The 17,576-nt window shown below is 43.8% G+C and overlaps 1 long non-coding RNA gene across 1 annotated transcript in view; it reads left to right on the plus strand.

Annotated features, from left to right (window-relative positions):
• The window catches only part of LOC141092793 (uncharacterized), a 52,335-nt gene extending 41,672 nt beyond the window's left edge, over positions 1-10,663 (plus strand). Inside the window, exons 2-3 of the long non-coding RNA XR_012232921.1 lie at positions 8,429-8,574; positions 10,300-10,663. This is a non-coding gene — a long non-coding RNA (uncharacterized lncRNA). The remainder of the gene's footprint in view (positions 1-8,428; positions 8,575-10,299) is intronic.
• Positions 10,664-17,576: the final 6,913 nt, after the last annotated feature.

The following is a 17,576-nucleotide window of genomic DNA, read 5'->3' on the forward strand; positions in this document are numbered from 1 at the left end:
ACTGTCCATAGAAATGCCACCCCTTACACCTACTAGATGGTAAAATTGCCCCCCTAGAAAATATTAATGTGATGCCCAAATGTCCTAGAAAACAGTGTTCACATTTTGCCCTTTTGACAGTCACAATACTCTACAGCATGACAATAACAACAACGCTTCTTAAGTGCCCACCTAACATTTAATAATGTCCACCGAGTCACCCAATATACAGCTCCTCTATATACAATATGTTGGGCCCACAGCTCCCTTATACAGAGTTCATACTCATGATGTCCTGGCAGCTCCACTACATACAGTATGATGGGCCCTTATCTTGCCTCGCATTAGCTTCCACACTGTATACTGGCCCCCGCAATAAGCTCCAAACTCTGTTCAATGGCCCCCACATTAGCTCAAAATTCTCCTCATCTCCTTCTAAATCACCTTTGGGGATTCAATACGGCTTTAGACTTACCTGCACATGCAGTTTCATCAGGATTTTGTGATCAATGACCTGCGTACATCCTGGCAACTATGAAAACAGTTCACAGTTCCGCTGAAGCAGTTCTCGGCAACGTTGTTTCTGGGCCTATGACAGTGTCACTGCCACTGTGAAATATTCACCCTTGGCTTCTGGATTGGCCCCCAGGTGCTAAGCTTCCATCAGTTCCTTGTCTTGTCACGACTCACGACTTAAGCAGGTTGACATGGTACATCTGGTGTGGTTTTCTGCTCCCTGGCTAGTGGGACCTTGTAGTTGGCACCCAGCTTTTTGACCACTTTGTAGTGCCCCTCCCACTTGGCCAGAATTTTATATTTGAAGGTGGGAATCAGCACTATCACCCAATCTCCAGGGCTAAACTGTCACAGCCTCGCTGACCTATTGTTGACTCTTGCCTGGACCTCTTGAGCCTGAAGGAGGCTCTCTCTCACAATTAGCATCACCTTTGCAATCCTTTACTGCATCTAGGCCACATAATTGATGATTGAGGAAGTAAAAGTGGCTGAGAATTTAGGAGACAGAGATCATGCTATCCTTAAATTTTGGATTGCAAGAGGAGGAAAACAAGCGAGGACTCAGACTTTAAGGTTGGACTTCAGAAAGGCAGATTTTAATGGACTAAGAAAGAGAGTAGGAAAGGTCCAATGGCTGGATGGTCTACAGGACAGAAATGTCCAAGGAGGATGGGAGATTTTGCTAAATGAAATTTTCACCGCACAATCAGTAACAATCTCAAAAACATGGAAGAATTGGAAGCATGTAAAGAGACCAGGATAGATGAACACAGAACTTAATCACTTGTTAAAACGGAAAACAGAAACATATTAAATGGAAAGAGGGGGACATATCTGAAGAAGAATATAATGCTGTTTGCAGGGGTGGATTAAGGGTAGCCAGGGCCCGGGGCAGTTCAGACTCTGTGGGCCCCCCTCGTCACGTGACGGGGGTCACGAATCGTAGAGCCACACTCTACATAGAGAATAATGGGGCCTCCAGCACCGACCTCCACCCGCAGAGCCACACTCTACATAGAGAATAATGGGGCCTCCAGCACCGACCTCCACCCGCAGAGCCGCACTCCACATAGAGAATAATGGAGCCTCCAGCACCGACCTCCACCCGCAGAGCCACACTCCACATAGAGAATAATGGGGCCTCCAGCACCTACCTCCACCCGCAGAGCCACACTCCACATAGAGAATAATGGGGCCTCCAGCACCGACCTCCACACGCAGAGCCACATTCCACATAGAGAATAATGGAGCCTCCAGCACCGACCTCCACCCGCAGAGCCGCACTCCACATAGAGAATAATGGGGCCTCCAGCACCGACCTCCACCCGCAGAGCCACACTCCACATAGAGAATAATGGAGCCTCCAGCACCGACCTCCACCCGCAGAGCCGCACTCCACATAGAGAATAATGGGGCCTCCAGCACCGACCTCCACCCGCAGAGCCGCACTCCACATAGAGAATAATGGGGCCTCCAGCACCGACCTCCACCCGCAGAGCCACACGCCACATAGGGAATAATGGAGCCTCCGGCACCGACCTCCACCCGCAGAGCCGCACTCCACATAGAGAATAATGGGGCCTCCAGCACTGACCTCCACCCGCAGAGCCGCACTCCACATACATGGCTGCTCTCAGTGCTCTGTGCTGTGCGCACAGGACCTGTGATGAGGTCACAGGAGGGGAGGAGACAGGGGTCACATGATCGGGGGCCCTGACACCTTACCTCCTGTGATCTCATCACAAGCCTTTGCACGCTACCAGCAGCACCAGCGTTCACGCTACTTGTAGATGCTGCTGGTAGCAGAGCACATAATGCCGCCCCCACGGTCACTCACTTTTAGGTGGGGAGAAGATGGAGTGCCATTGCAGCAGCCAGCAGGAATGTGGTGGGGGCCCCGGGGCTGAAGCCCCGCCTGCCCTGCCTATAATCCGGCCCTGCGCGGTGGCGGGTTATAATGGGGCAATTTACTGGCCTGGGCTGTGGGCCCCTTAACCCCACTGGGCCCGGGGCAACTGCCCAAATTGACCTCATTATAATCCGCCACTGGCTGTTTGCAGGGAAGGCAGGGCAAACTTTAGAAGAGAAGTGAGGCTTGCAAGGGAGACTAAAAGCAGTAAAAAATAATATTGGGGGTATGACTAAAGTAAAAGAAAAGTCAAAGATGCTATAGGATTTTTACAGGATGAAAAAGGTGAAGTGGTCAAAAATGATGTTGAGAAAGGCCGAACTCTTAAATTACTATTTTGCATCTCTGTTCTCTAAGAAAAAATAGTCATAAATGCCTCTATCTCATCACCTGGGTAATTTTCTGCATCTTTCCTTCTTATCGCCTTACTGCCTTATTGTCTTACCACCTTCCGGATGTGCGTTTTGTCACCTGGACTTGTGGGCTGGGCTTCCAGTCTTCCACGAACAGCCTCGGCAAGCAACTCGATTTGCTGCTGTTGTCTGAACTGGTCCTGATGCTGTTGCTGCTACTGTTGCATCCACTGGAGAAGCAGCTTACATGTTTCTTGATGTGCCTGCTGCTAGCTTGTGGCTTCCTTTACCAAGCACATGCAGTTTAACCACGGCTGCTGCTGGTGCTCCTGGAATGTTGCCCGCATTCTCCACCACTTGTGGTATGTCAACTCACATGTTGGTGCACAGAGGTAGGAAAAACAGGAACACTTTCTCTTTAAGTCTTCAGTTGGTTTATTATAATGCAGTATAAACCAACTAGAAGTGGAAAATAAACACAGCCTTTAGGGCTAAAACAGGAAAACAGAGAAATACAAAATGCTGCAAAACAGTCCATACTTATGCAGGTAACATCCCTCTCTGGAGCAACACAGGTTCAGTCTTTCTTCCACATGTCACAAAACCACTGGAGAATCCACTCTCCAGTCTTGCTGACCTAAGACTTCCTCTGGAGCCCATTTATTTAAACCCCAGACCATGTGAATCTTTCTACCATGTGACTGACCACATGATCATGACATCACACAGGTCCTGGCAGCTCTGTAGGTGGAGATAAAGTGCACCTCCTCCCTCCTGCTCTATATAGGTCCACATGAAACCAGCCCATTTTGCCTCAATGGTGCTATATAAATAAATAATAATAACTTAATGCTCACAACACTTAGTTTGCTAGAGAAAAATATTCTTGTTTCATATCACTGACGCCATTAAGCACAGTGGCACACATCCTCCCTCTATTACATTACCAGTGACTTTGTCACAATATATACAGTTGTGTGAAAAAGTGTAAAGTAAAACCAAAATGAAGTTTTTAAATGAAGTCTTAATTATTAAAGGAAAAAGAAATCCAAACCTACAGGGCCTCTTGTGAAAATGTGATTGCCCCCTAAAATCTAATAACTGGTTGGGCCACCCTTAGCAGCAACAACTGCAATCAAGCATTTGCAATAACTGGCAATGAGTCTGGAAGAATTTTGGCTCACTCATCTTTGTAGGTTTGTTGTAAATCAGACACATTGGAGGGTTTCTGAACATGAACCACCTTTATTAGGTCAAGCCAAAGCAACTCAATCAAAGGTCAGACCACTCCAAAGTCTTAATTTTGTTTTTCTTAAGCCATTCAGAGGTGGACTGGCTGGTGTGTTTTGGATTATTGTCCTGCTGCATAACCCAAATGGGCATCAGCTTAAGAGCACAAACAATTGGCCGGACATTCTCCTTCAGGAATTTGGGGTAGAAAGCAGAATTTATGATTATTTATGATTCCATTTACTACAGCAAGTATTCCAAGTCCTGGAGCAGCAACACAGCCCCAGAACATAATGCTACCACTACCATATATTACTGTTGCTATGATGTTCCTTTTCTGAAATGCTGTGTTACTTCTACACCAGATGTTATGGGACATACTGCTTTCAAAAAATTCAAGATGCAGGAGATCTTGAGGTAAAAACCTCCTCCACGTGTGTTCTCCTCTCCCTGAAGGCATCCCTCAGACTAAAGAACATTCTAGACTTGCCTGGAAAACAGCTCCTCCTATTGACCATGTGACTAGGAGCTGGCCAATAGGAGACTGAATTCACATCTCAGATCCTTAAAAAACAATTCAGTCATTGTACACTTTCACCATTAGATGGCGACAGAACACAGCAAACGAGAAATGCTTTGCATCTAAAATGAATGTGACTAGAAATGGAGAATTACAGCTCACAAATAATCAAATAATATAGAGAGCCAGTTAGAGAGTGAGCAGTAGTGTACAGAAGCTACTCACAATTCAGTATTACTTAAAGGGACAGACACACTCTGGACTGGGTCACTACACTTTATTAACCAATGGAAGCCTTGATTTGAAGTCCCACACAAAATTAAAGTGGAATGTTGAGAGTGTGTGGACCCCATCTGGAATGTAATGTCCTTAAAACAAGTCAAAATTATGCTCAGTGTGTGACCTCCACGTGCCTGTATGACCTCCCTACAACACCTGGCCATGCTCCTGATGAGGCGGCGAGTGGTCTCCTCAGGGATCTTCTCCCAGACCTGGACTAAAGCATCCGCCAACTCTTGGACAGCCTGTGGTGCAATGTTATGTTGGTGGATGGAGCGAGACATGATGTCCCAGATGTGCTCAATCGGATTCAGGCGTGGGGAACGGGCGGGCCAGTCCATAGCTTCAATACCTTCATCTTGCAGGAACTGCTGACACACTCCAGCCACATGAGGTCTGGCATTGTCCTGCATTAGGAGGATCCAGGGACAACCACACCAGCACATGGTCTCACAAGGGGTCTGAGGATCTCATCTCGGTACCTAATGGCAGTCAGGCTACCTCTGGCCAGCACATGGAGGGCTGTGCGACCCTCCAAAGAAATGCCACCCCACACCATTACTGATCCACTGCCAAACCGGTCATGCTGAAGGATGTTGCAAACAGCAGATCACTCTCCATGGCGTCTCCAGACTCTGTCACGTCTGTCACATGTGCTCAGTGTGAACCTGCTTTCATCTGTGAAAAGCACAGGGCGCCAGTGGCGAATTTGCCAATCCTGGTGTTCTGTGGCTAATGCCAAGCGTCCTGCACGGTGTTGGGCTGTGAGCACAACCCCCATCTGTGGACGTCGGGCACTAAGACCATCCTCATGGAGTCGGTTTCTAACCGTTTGTGCAGACACATGCACATTTGTGGCCTGCTGGAGGTCATTTTTCTTGGCTCTGGTAGTGCTCCTCCTGTTCCTCCTTGCACAAAGGCTGAGGTAGCGGTCCTGCTACTGGGTTGTTGCCCTCCTACAATCCCCTCCATGTCTCCTGGTGTACTGGCCTGTCTCCTGGTAGCGCCTCCATCCTCTGACAGACACAGCAAACCTTCTTGCCACAGCTCGCTTTGATGTGCCATCTTGGATGAGCTGCACTACCTGAGCCACTTGTGTGGGTTGTAGAGTTTGTCTCATGCTACCACGAGTGTGAAAGCACAACCAACTTTCAAAAGTGACCAAAATATCAGCCAGAAAGCATTGGTACTGAGATGTGGTCTGTGGTCCCCTCCTGCAGAACCAATCCTTTATTGAGGGTTGTTTAAGTGATCTCTTTATTTTTTGAGCAGTATATATATATACATTGTTTGTTTTCAAAGTATTATTTTGTATTGTTGATAGATAAAACTATTTTATGTAAGTACTGAAGAAATTCAGATAAGACAAAATCTAAACTACGAAACGAAGATGGTCCAAGCATTTTTAGTAAACTGAACGTGCAGGAATGTAGAAAAGTGGTTGCTGAAGGAATGTTATCATTGGCCTGGGGTCCGGCTTTCTATATCTGCCTGTGGTCGCATTAATCAGTGTCCTTAGCCTAACCGAGTATTAGAGAATTTCTAGAAATATGGAACTGTATGTTCTTACATGGCAGAAATCTAACTGAAAATATAGAAATGTAAATAAAAAAAATCACATAATAAAAAGAAAAATAACTTTTTCTAGTTAGCACAGGAAACTTGGTGGACACAATCACATTAACTCGCAAACATGTTCATCCCAGCCCAGCATAGATTGTAGAATTACTGTTTGCTCTATTCCACAAAAAATATTGATCATTAAATAGCTCCTTACTCCCTTTCGTGAATGGTTATCTAAGCACAAATTTGGTTTGAATACAGCTGTTTTTATTTTGTTTGCTTATTCTGACCTGACAAGCAGCCAATGCCGGGATTAAGACTGAACAGGATTGAGCAGCTTGTAGTGTTTTCCAATCCATGCACTTTGCAGAGTGGCTACAAGGTTTTTATTAAAACCAATTGCAGAAATATTTGATATCACATAATAGATACATTTTTTTTACTACTACTACTACTAAAATTTAAGAAGGGACTGGATGCCTTTCTTGAAAAGTATAATATTACAGGGTATATACACTAGTCTCCTTAATATTGCGTTGATCCAGGGAGCTAGTCTGATTGCCGTATGTGGAGTCGGGAAGGAATTTTTTTTCCCCAATGTGAAGCTTACTGTTGCCACATGGTTTTTTTTTGCCTTCCTCTGGATCAACATGTTAGGGCAAGTTAGGATAGGATATGGGTTGAACTAGATGGACTTAGTCTCCCTTCAACCTTAATAACTATGTTACTATGTTACTATGTTACAATGCATTAAAAACATATGGAATGATGACCAACCACAGCACATTATATCTAAATGACTGCACTGCTGGTGAAAAGCATATTTGTGCCCATTTATTAATGCTGTCTGTTGTGAGCTCATTTTCTCATTCACCTTTGATGTCCGATGAACTCCCTCTGCTGGTGAAAGGAGGTGGTGAAACTGATTTGGATGTGAGAAACCTGTCACCTGAACAGGTGGATTGCGATTGGACATCCGGAATCTCTGAGTGGATATAAGGCAGCCGACGCCCTGTAGGGTTGCTGGTGATTTCTCTGCTCTGAGCTCTGGCCTTCAGTTCAGTTCCTGTCTTCTAAAGCTAAGTTTTGCTCTGTTATTGTTCCATGAGATTTTGTCTGATTTGCTTAGTTTTGTGTTCTGCCAGCCCCGGCTGGGGCTCTGCTGAATTTCCATTTTTGTCCCTGATCGGTTAAATCTCTTTGCTCTGTCTTCAGAATATATCGGAGTGCTGATATAGGGATTTTGAAGTCTAGTGACTTCAGGGCCGTTTTTCCTATCAGACGTGTTGGGACATTTTTGGTAGGGTTTTTCGTATTGCAGCCAGCATCTTTTCTGTCCTTTCCTATCCAGTTAGTTGGGCCCCATCGTTTGCTCTGCCTGTCTTTCTGTCTGTGTTTGTGTTTTCATCTGTTTTCACCGACAATACATGTTGGGGGCTGTCTATTGCTTTGGGGTCTGCTCTGGGGCAGTTTAGATTTCCCCTTTCTTTCTTTAGGCTTATTTAGTTCTCCGGCTGTGAAGAGGCATCTAGGACCACCGTAGGAATGCTCCACGGCTACTGTTAGTTGTTGTGAATAGGATCAGGGGTCTGCAATCCGCTAGCTACCAACCTCTCCGGTTTTCTGGACTTAGATTGCATTTTTGTTTTTTCCTCCTCCGGTGACTCATTCATAACAGCTGTCTTAATTTTATGCAGTTTAGGACTAAATTGAATGGAAAAAAATTATCCCAGCGGTTTTCGCTGTATGATCTAGCCGACGCATTTTTAGCCACTTTTGTCTGACTTTATACTAACGCTAAATTGGCTTACTTTAAGTGAAAAAAAGTGTTTTACTGTGGCACGTATCAAGCCATGTCCCTTTTTGGATAAGCCACGCTTCATTTTTCTCTGTCATTTATCTAGTAAGAAGCAAATTAGTGTCTAAAACACATAATAAATGAGATGCAATATGTGTAGGTCAGTTTTTTTTACTCAGATTGAGTCAGAATTCTGGCACACTGATCTTAGGTCATCTGCGCCATTGTTCAACAGTGTAATTATTACATTTTAATCAAATCCTAATTTTTTTTTTTTTCAGACAAAAGAATGATAGACTCACTGAAAAATGAAAGCAAACGATGTAATGGATGAAATCAAATATACAGTATCCTTATCCCCACCCGGACTTTGACAGATCTGCAAATCAGGCTTTGAGCCTTCAGCAAAAAATGCAAGTTAGAATATGTAAGTTAGACCTCCAAGGGCTTATTATTCAAAAGCAGTGTTTTCGTAGATTTCCCAGAGAACAGCACACACAATCATTTATCTCCAGAGTGAAATATATGAAGCATATGCTTTCTATGCGTGCCATTACATCCTGAGGACTAGGTATCACCTCAAAGGGCAGGGTGTGACATATCATAACATGACAAGTCGTTATGTAAGTTACAGAATGATATATTTGGATGTCAGTAAATAGTTCACATATAGTTCACAGAGCTCTGATTAAAAGTTATAGAATAGTTAAAAAATAAAGTTATTCCATGTATTGTATAATACACTAATAGACCATTAATGTTTGTACCATCTATTGGGAGAATATTGCACGGCTGAACAACAAGAAGGAAGAGAAGTTGGCTGTCATAAGAAGGATCAAATGATGACGAAAGCTGATAACTGAACTGATTTTTGGAATGTAATTTGGAAATCACCCAGGGTGAATGGCGCAAGATTTTGTTAAGCACAGCCTGAGGCCTCATTCAGACGTCCGATTTTCACGTACGAGTGCTATCCACGGTTTTCCAAGGCCAAGGACCAAGCGGTCTGCAGAAAATTGCAAAGATTTGTCCGATTTTGATCTGCGGGTTGGGTCAAAATTGTCAATGCAAGTTTATGGGTCCATGAAGAAAAACGAACTGCACTCAGATGTCATCCGATTGTAATCTGATTTTCAAGAAGATGATGAAGAAACTTTTTTTTTTCTCCTTGCATGAGAAAATTGGAATGGCACCTGGACCCCACTATGATAAAACTCTGCTCAAATTCTGATCAAAGTCTGATCAAAATAATCGGTCCATTTTTCTTATGTGACAAAAACTGATTAATCCCTAAAAGTAAGCATTCCAAATTTTACAACATTTATTTTGGTGAATCTGAGAGCCTGCTCAGTTCTGTATGTTTTGTATGTTTCCAAGGTTTGGAATCTGAAGGAGCACATAGCAGCTATTTTAATAGGCCTTGGCATGTAGAAGAAATCTGCATGTAATTGTAACATTAGCCACACAGTCCAGAACCAAAAAAAGTTTTATTTTTTTATTACCATACAGTATTCTTGAAATCTGGCTAGTGTCTATTTCCATAATAAAATACTAATTTCAGTCAAGGGCAAGTGTATCAGTAGGTACAGAAAGCCTCCAATTGTGGACAGCAGGCATCTTCCCGTATAATACATATAGGTGTAATTCCGTGGTGCACTACAGTGGCAGCATAGTAGTTAAGCCGCTCACTTACCTTGTATTAGAGAAGCTGTAAGAACGTATGGTACTTCAAATGAACAGTTGTGGTGAGTGATTTGTTCGTTTAGATATTCCTCTATCTAGGACAAAAGGGCACAAGCACAGAAATGAGATGTAGCATGAAAACATGAAGGTGCTTACACTATTGTGATATGACTAGCCTTGTAAATGGTTTAGCTATGCTTCATGTATGTACTGCCATGAATTGCTTACTCATATCTTTTATATTACTGGAAAGCGTATATGTGAATGTTTTGTTACAGCTAGTAGTAACACTAATGATGGTTGGCTTCAGTGGAAAAGTGTCAGACAGCTAAAAAAATGTAATGGCTGCTTTCCAAGCTAACCCTCTAGTCTTGCCAATATCCTTTAAAACACAGTGTGTTCTTCTATTTTAAGGTACAGACCCATCAACATGCTAAATTAAACAATTGCAATTACTTAATTTATCCAGGAAAGAAAGGAAAGGTTTGTGCATGATTTCCGCGCTTGCTGATCGGTGATGAGACGTATAGCCCAGAATGTCAAATGGATAGCGGTTTATTCTACGCGTTTCAAAGTACAAAAGACTTCTTCATCGGAAAAGACCACAAGTCGGACACCTAGCAGTTGGGAGAGAAAGCTGCTCACCTCATCACCATCCCTGGGTGTGGTTCACTTTGTAAATGGAGAGCTGTTTCTGAGGTTGCAGATCTCCTGGATTCAATGCCTTTGCTAAAAGGACTAAGAAGCTGGACGCCAGATGGGCTAACCAGCATTACTGCATGGACTTGTTACTTTATGTCTTAGGCTAGTTTCACACTAGCGTTTATTCCACACGGCGCCGCTAAGCCCCGCCCCCTGCCGGCTCCCTGCCCGCCCCATCCGGTCATCGCCGCCTACTATCGCACACGGCTGCATGCAATCTGCACACCCTATCTTTAGCATAGGGTGCGCAGATTGTGCGCTAGTAGGATTTTGGCATGTGCTGCGCACTTTTGAAGGTGCGCCCGTGTGCGCCGAACGCAGCATGCTGCATTTCGGCGCGCTCGGCACTCCTTCAAAAGTGTGCAGTGCATGCCAAAATCCTACTAGTGCACGGCCAGCACACGATCTGCGCACCCTATTACAGCCGTGTGCAATAGTAGGCGGCGATGACCGGATGGGGCGGGCAGGGAGCTGGCAGGGGGCGGGGCTTAGCAGCGCCGTGCGCTGCGTCGAATAAACGCTAGTGTGAAACTAGCCTTACCTTGTGCTGGACAAAGGTTGTATTTATATTTTTTGATTATGTGGCTATGTGGCTTAAATAGAAATGCTTCCTCTTTAAGAAGCCGAGTGAGTCGACCTACCACAATATATACAGTGATATGAAATAGTATTTGCCCACTTCTTCCTGATTTCTTATTGTTTGGCATGTTATTCACACTTAAAGGGAACCTGTCAGCAGGATTGTGCGCAATAACCTATAGACAGTGTCAGGTCAGCGTCGTTATACTGATTTAAATGATACCTTGGTTGATGACATCCGTCTTGTGGTTGTTGTTTAATCTTTAATTTTCAGTTTTGAGTGAATGATATGTTCGTGCTCCGGGGCGGTCTGTGGAGGTTCTTTATGTGGTGCTCTGATTAGGTATTCATAATGCAGACTGCTTACAAGTCACTGATCTGCTCCTTAGTTTACATAATGAATATTAAATATATTGAAAAAAAATCCCTTTTTTGCAGGCAGGCCTCTTCCAAGATGGCGCGCTGCCAGCGCCTGCACAGTAGCATCTATCGAATCACCGATAGATGCTACTGCACGGCACCATCTTAGTGGAGACAATTTTTTTCTCTCTAGCAAGATGGCACCACCAGCGCCATTTTCAAACTGATTTTTTTTTAGAAATTAATTTATACCATCATAAAGAATAATTAAATGCACAATATGCAATCATGGTGCAGTGTAGGTACCTGCCTGCAGAAGTGGATTTTTTTTTTAAATATATATAATATTCATTATGTAAACTAGGGGCAGGAAACTGAGAGATCAGTGGCCTGTCAGGAGCCATCATTATGAATACCTAATCAGAGCACCACATGAAGACACCCCCAGAGACCGCCCCGGTGCATGAGCTTATCATTAACTCAAAACTGAAAATAAGGATTAAACAACAACCACAAGGCAGATTTCATCAACCAAGGTATCATTGTAATCAGTGTAATGGCACCGACCTGACACTGTGTGTAGATTACTGTGCATAATCCTGGTGACAGGTTCCTTTTAAATATTTCAGATCACTAAAGAAATCTAAATATTAAACAAAGATAACAGAAGTAAACACAAAATGCAGTTTATAAATGAGGGGCTTTATTATTAAGGGAAAATAAATCTAAACCTACATGGCCCTTGTAAAAAAAACTCACTGACAGTTATTACAAACACTTGATTGCAGTTGTTGCTGCTAAAGGCCCCGTCACACTAAGCGACTTACCAGCGATCCCGACACCGATATCAAGGTGTCAGGATCGCTAGTAAGTCGCTATGTGATCGCTGGTGAGCTGTCACACAGACAGCTTCACCAGCGATCAGCACAGCGATGCCGAGCGCCCGGCTTCGCTGGCCATCCCTGTAAAAAATAGAATCAAAATAAAAAATATTGTTATTCTCACCGACAGCCGGTTCAGCCATCCCGCCTCTCTCCATGCTCCGGTCCCAGTGATCCTTTGCGAGAATGACCGCGAGATGTCACGGTCTCGAGGGATAACAAAGTCTCGCGGTCATTCGTGCAAAGGATCACTGGGACCGGAGCGTGGAGAGAGGCGGGATGGCTGAACGGGACGTCAGAAGGTGAGAATAACTATATTTTTTATTTTTTTTATGATTTTTTACAGCTGATCGCTGGTCTCCCGCCTGTCACACACAGCGATGCGTGCTGGCCAGCGGGAGACCAGCGACCAAAGAAATGTCCAGACGTTTCTTCCAGCGATCAGCGATACCGGCAGGGGGGCCGATCGCTGATCGCTGTCACACACAGCGATCTCGCTGGTACGTCACAAAAGTTGTGACTCAGCAGCGATCTCGCTACCGAGATCGCTTAGTGTGATGGGGCCTTAAGGGTTGCCCAACCAGTTCTTAGATTTAGATGGTAATCACTTTTTCACACAGGGCCCTGTAGGCTTGGATTTCTTTTTCCCTTAAATAATAAAGACTTTCATTTAAAAACAGCATTTTGTGCTTACTTGTGTTATCTTTGTCTAATATTTAAATGTGTTTGTTGATCTGAAACATTTAAGTGTGACAAGCATGCAAAAGAATAGGAAATCTGGAAGAGGCAATCACTGTACAGTACAAGCATACATTTCACCATGTTTTGTACACTCATTTCATATTTGTTACAACTCTGTTGTTGGATGTCTCAGGACCAGGAGCTCCCTGTTCCTAATGCTAGGGTCGCCCTAGTTTGCCCTGTTCCCAGGATTACTTCTGATAGTGAAAACGCCGGGGCCGCGTACCTTGCCTTAGCTCCTGAATCCGCCCTCAGTCTGAACCCTTCCCCCTCCCAGGGAAGAGAAGAGTAGTAGTGTACCGTAATACACCAACCAGACTAACAAGGTAATTCGAACAGGGATAAAGGAAAATACTAATTATACAACTATACACACATAAACAACTGAAGTAAACATCGGGGAGTGGAGGATGGGGTTAAACAAAAGGCATGCACTGGGATATAAATTGGTGTGCATGCCACATGTAAGCGCATGTTCACACTAGTGGGATACTTTCACATTTTTTTAATAAAAAAATATAACTGAATGCAGTACATTATTTTCATGCACTATGCTATTTATTTATTTACTGCAGGGTATTAATCATTATGTTTCTGTATATGTTTTTTTCTGTTTGATGGCTAGTGTGAACATGCGCCTACATGTGGCATGCGCACCAATTTATATCCCAGTTCATACCTTTGAGGTTTTTTTCTGTCTGCTGGCATCACGTGCATAATAAAGGTGTGGTCTGCCTTTCTTATGAGCTGGGCATTAAAGATGTGGTCTCCTTTGTCTGTGTGTCCACTACTTGGGCTCAGTCTGTCTCAGCCCTTTTCTACATGCATGTCACTTGCAAATGGTAGGGTGTTTAATATTAGAGTTAGGACTGTCCCATTTATGGTTGTCGTGACGAACTGGGATGGATTTCATAATAATAATAATAATAATAATCTTTATTTATATAGCGCCAACATATTCCGCAGCGCTTTACAGTTTAACAGTTTCAAAACACAAGTCATAAGTAACAACGCTAACAATACAATAATTAAAGCAAAATAAGACGAAATAAGACGACCCTGCTCGTGAGAGCGTACAATCTACAATGAGGTGAGGGAGATACAGAGTACAGGTGTGTATTTACAATGGTGTATTTACAATGAAGGTCCAGCCATCTTGCAGGAGTGAAGGATGAATGGAGATAGTGAATGGGCTACGCATGCACACTTACACAGAGAATGACTTTGATTAGTGAATGTGATAGGCCGCTCTGAACAGGTGTGTTTTGAGGGAGCGCCTAAAACTATGCAAATTGTGGATAGTCCTGATTTCTTGGGGTAGAGCATTCCAGAGGATAGGAGCAGCACGGGAGAAGTCTTGGAGTCGGGAGTGGGAGGTACGGATTAGTGGAGAGGTTAGTCGAAAGTCATTTGCAGAGCGCAGCGATCGGCTAGGCCGATAGACAGAAATGAGAGAAGAGATGTAAGGGGGTGCCGCACTGTGGAGAGCTTTGTGGGTGAGAACAAGTACTTTGAATTGGATCCTATAATGAATGGGCAGCCATTGTAAGGACTGGCGAAGAGCGGACGCGTCCGAGTACCGATTACCCAGATGGACGATCCTGGCTGCTGCATTGAGTATGGACTGGAGAGGGGATAGTCGAGTGACGGGGAGGCCAATTAATAGAGCGTTGCAGTAATCCAGGCGAGAGTGGATCAATGCAACAGTGAGGGTTTTTGTTGTTTCCATAGTGAGAAAAGGGCGGATTCTAGAGATGTTCTTTAGGTGTAAGCGGCAAGAGCGGGCAAGGGATTGTATATGGGATGTAAAGGAGAGATTGGTGTCAAACATAACACCCAGACAGCGCACCTGCTGCCGGGGTGTTATTGTGGTACCACCCACGGAGAAGGAAATGTCAGATTTAGGGAGGTTAGTAGATGGCGGGAGCAGAAGAAGTTCAGTTTTGGAGAGGTTGAGTTTCAGATAGAGAGCGGACATGATATTGGAGACTGCGGACAGACAGTCACTGGCGTTCTGTAGTACAGCGGGGGTAAGGTCGGGGGAAGACGTGTATAGTTGTGTGTCATCAGCATAAAGATGGTACTGAAAGCCAAATCTGCTGATGGTCTGTCCAATTGGGGCCGTGTAGAGAGAGAAAAGAAGGGGGCCAAGGACTGAGCCCTGAGGTACAGCAAGAGGAAGAGGAGATGACGTGGAGCCAGAGAATAAAACACTGAAGGAGCGGTCAGAGAGATAGGAAGAGAACCAGGAGAGTGCAGTGTCCTTAATGCCTAGTGACTGGAGCCAAGAGAGTAGGAGATGGTGGTCAACAGTATCGAAAGCTGCAGATAGGTCAAGAAGAATGAGCAGAGAGTGGTCACCATCCCCATCCCCATCACATTTTTTAAGTAAAAAAAAACATGTTAACTAAATACCGTATATTATTTTCATGCACTATGCTATTTTTCTATATATTTATTTACTATAAGGTGATTAATCATTATGTTTCTGTCATTGTTTTTTTCTCTTCGGTGGCTAGTATGAACATGCGCTTACATGCAGCATGCACACCAATTTATATCCCAGTTCATAATGTATTTTTTGAGTAGAGACCGATGAAGCACATTATGGATCCTAAAAGTGGGCGGCAAGGCAGAATGCTACGGGGCTGACAATGGTCACAATCTTATAAGGACTGATGAACCTGGGACACAGTTTCCAAGAGGGAACCTTCAACTTAATATTCCATGAGGGCAACTACACCAAGTCACCAACACGCAGGTCTGGACTCACCAAACATCTCTAATCAGTCACCCATCTTCCTCAAATTATCAATAACCCCTTGCCGCACAGGCGTAATTGATGATGAAAATCATTCTTCAGGTATTCCAGTAGAACGATTCCTATTAAATTTGCTGTACTTAGGATGAATCATAGAATCACAGAATCGTAGAGTTGGAAGGGACCTCCTGGGCCATCTGGTCCAACCCCCTGCTCAAAGCAGGATTCGCTAAATCATCCCAGTCAGATGTCTGTCCAGCCTCTGTTTGAAGACTTCCATTGAAGGAGAACTCACCACTTCTCGTGGCAGCCTGTTCCACTCATTGATCACTCTAACTGTCAAAAAGTTTTTTCTAATATCTAATCTGTGTCTCCTCCCATTCAGTTTCATCCCATTGCTTCTAGTCTTTCCTTGTGCAAATGAGAATAAAGTTGATCCTTCTACAATGTGACAGCCCTTTAGATATTTGTAGACAGCTATTAAGTCTCCTCTCAGTCTTCTCTTTTGCAAACTAAACATTCCCAAATCCTGCAACCTTTCCTCATAAGGCAGGGTTTGCAGACCGGTCACCATTCTGGTCGCTCTTTTCTGAACTTGCTCTAGTTTGTTGATGTCTTTTTTGAAATGTGGTGCTCAAAACTGGACACAATATTCCAGATGAGGTCTGACCAAAGAGGAGTAGAGGGAAATAATGACTTCACGTGATCTAGACTGTATGCTTCTGTTAATACATCCTAGAATTGCATTTGCCTTTTTTGCTGCTGCATCACACTGTTGACTCATATTCAGTCTGTGATCTATTAGTATACCCAAGTCTTTTTCACATGTGCTGTCACTTAGCCCTATTCCTCCCATTCTGTATATGCTTTTTTCATTTTTATTGCCCAGATGTAGTACTTTGCATTTCTCCCTGTTAAAAACCATTCTGTTAGTTGCTGCCCACTTCTCCAGTTTATTTATATATTTTTGAATCCTCTCTCTCTCTTCTCTAGTATTAGCTATCCCTCCTAGCTTTGTGTCATCAGCAAATTTAATCAGTTTACCCTCAATTCCTTCATCTAAATCGTTGATAAAGATGTTGAACAATACAGGGCCCAGGACAGAGCCCTGTGGTACCTCACTTGAGACATTCTTCCAACTGGATGTGCAGCCATTTACGACCACTCTTTGGGTCCGATCACTAAGCCAGTTATGAATCCACCTAACAGTTGCCTTGTCCAGTCCACACTTAGTCATTTTTTCAATAAGGATTGTATGAGAGACTTTGTCAAATGCTTTGCTGAAGTCAAGATATACTATATCTACAGCATTTCCTTGATCCACCCAATAAGTGATTCCGTCATAGAAGGAAATTAAATTAGTCTGACATGACTTATTAGTTACAAACCCATGCTGACTCTGTTTAATCACTTCATTCTTATCCAGGTACTGACATACATGTTGTTTAATAATTTGTTCAAAGATCTTCCCTGGTATAGAAGTCAGACTCACCGGCCTATAGTTGCCTGGGTCCACCTTCTTCCCCTTTTTGAAGATAGGAACAACATTTGCTCTTCTCCAGTCTTCTGGCACTTCTCCTGTTCTCCAAGAATTTTCAAAGATTATGGAGAGGGGTTCAAAAATTTCTTCTGCTATCTCCTTCTGTACTCTGGGGTGTAATTCATCTGGACCTGGAGACTTGAATTCATTTAGGTTAGCTAAGTGTTTCCTCACTATCATTC

The sequence above is a fragment of the Dendrobates tinctorius genome, unplaced genomic scaffold (assembly GCF_039654945.1).
Source record: "Dendrobates tinctorius isolate UK_male_01 unplaced genomic scaffold, ASM3965494v1 ptg000060l, whole genome shotgun sequence".
NCBI lineage: Eukaryota > Metazoa > Chordata > Amphibia > Anura > Dendrobatidae > Dendrobates > Dendrobates tinctorius.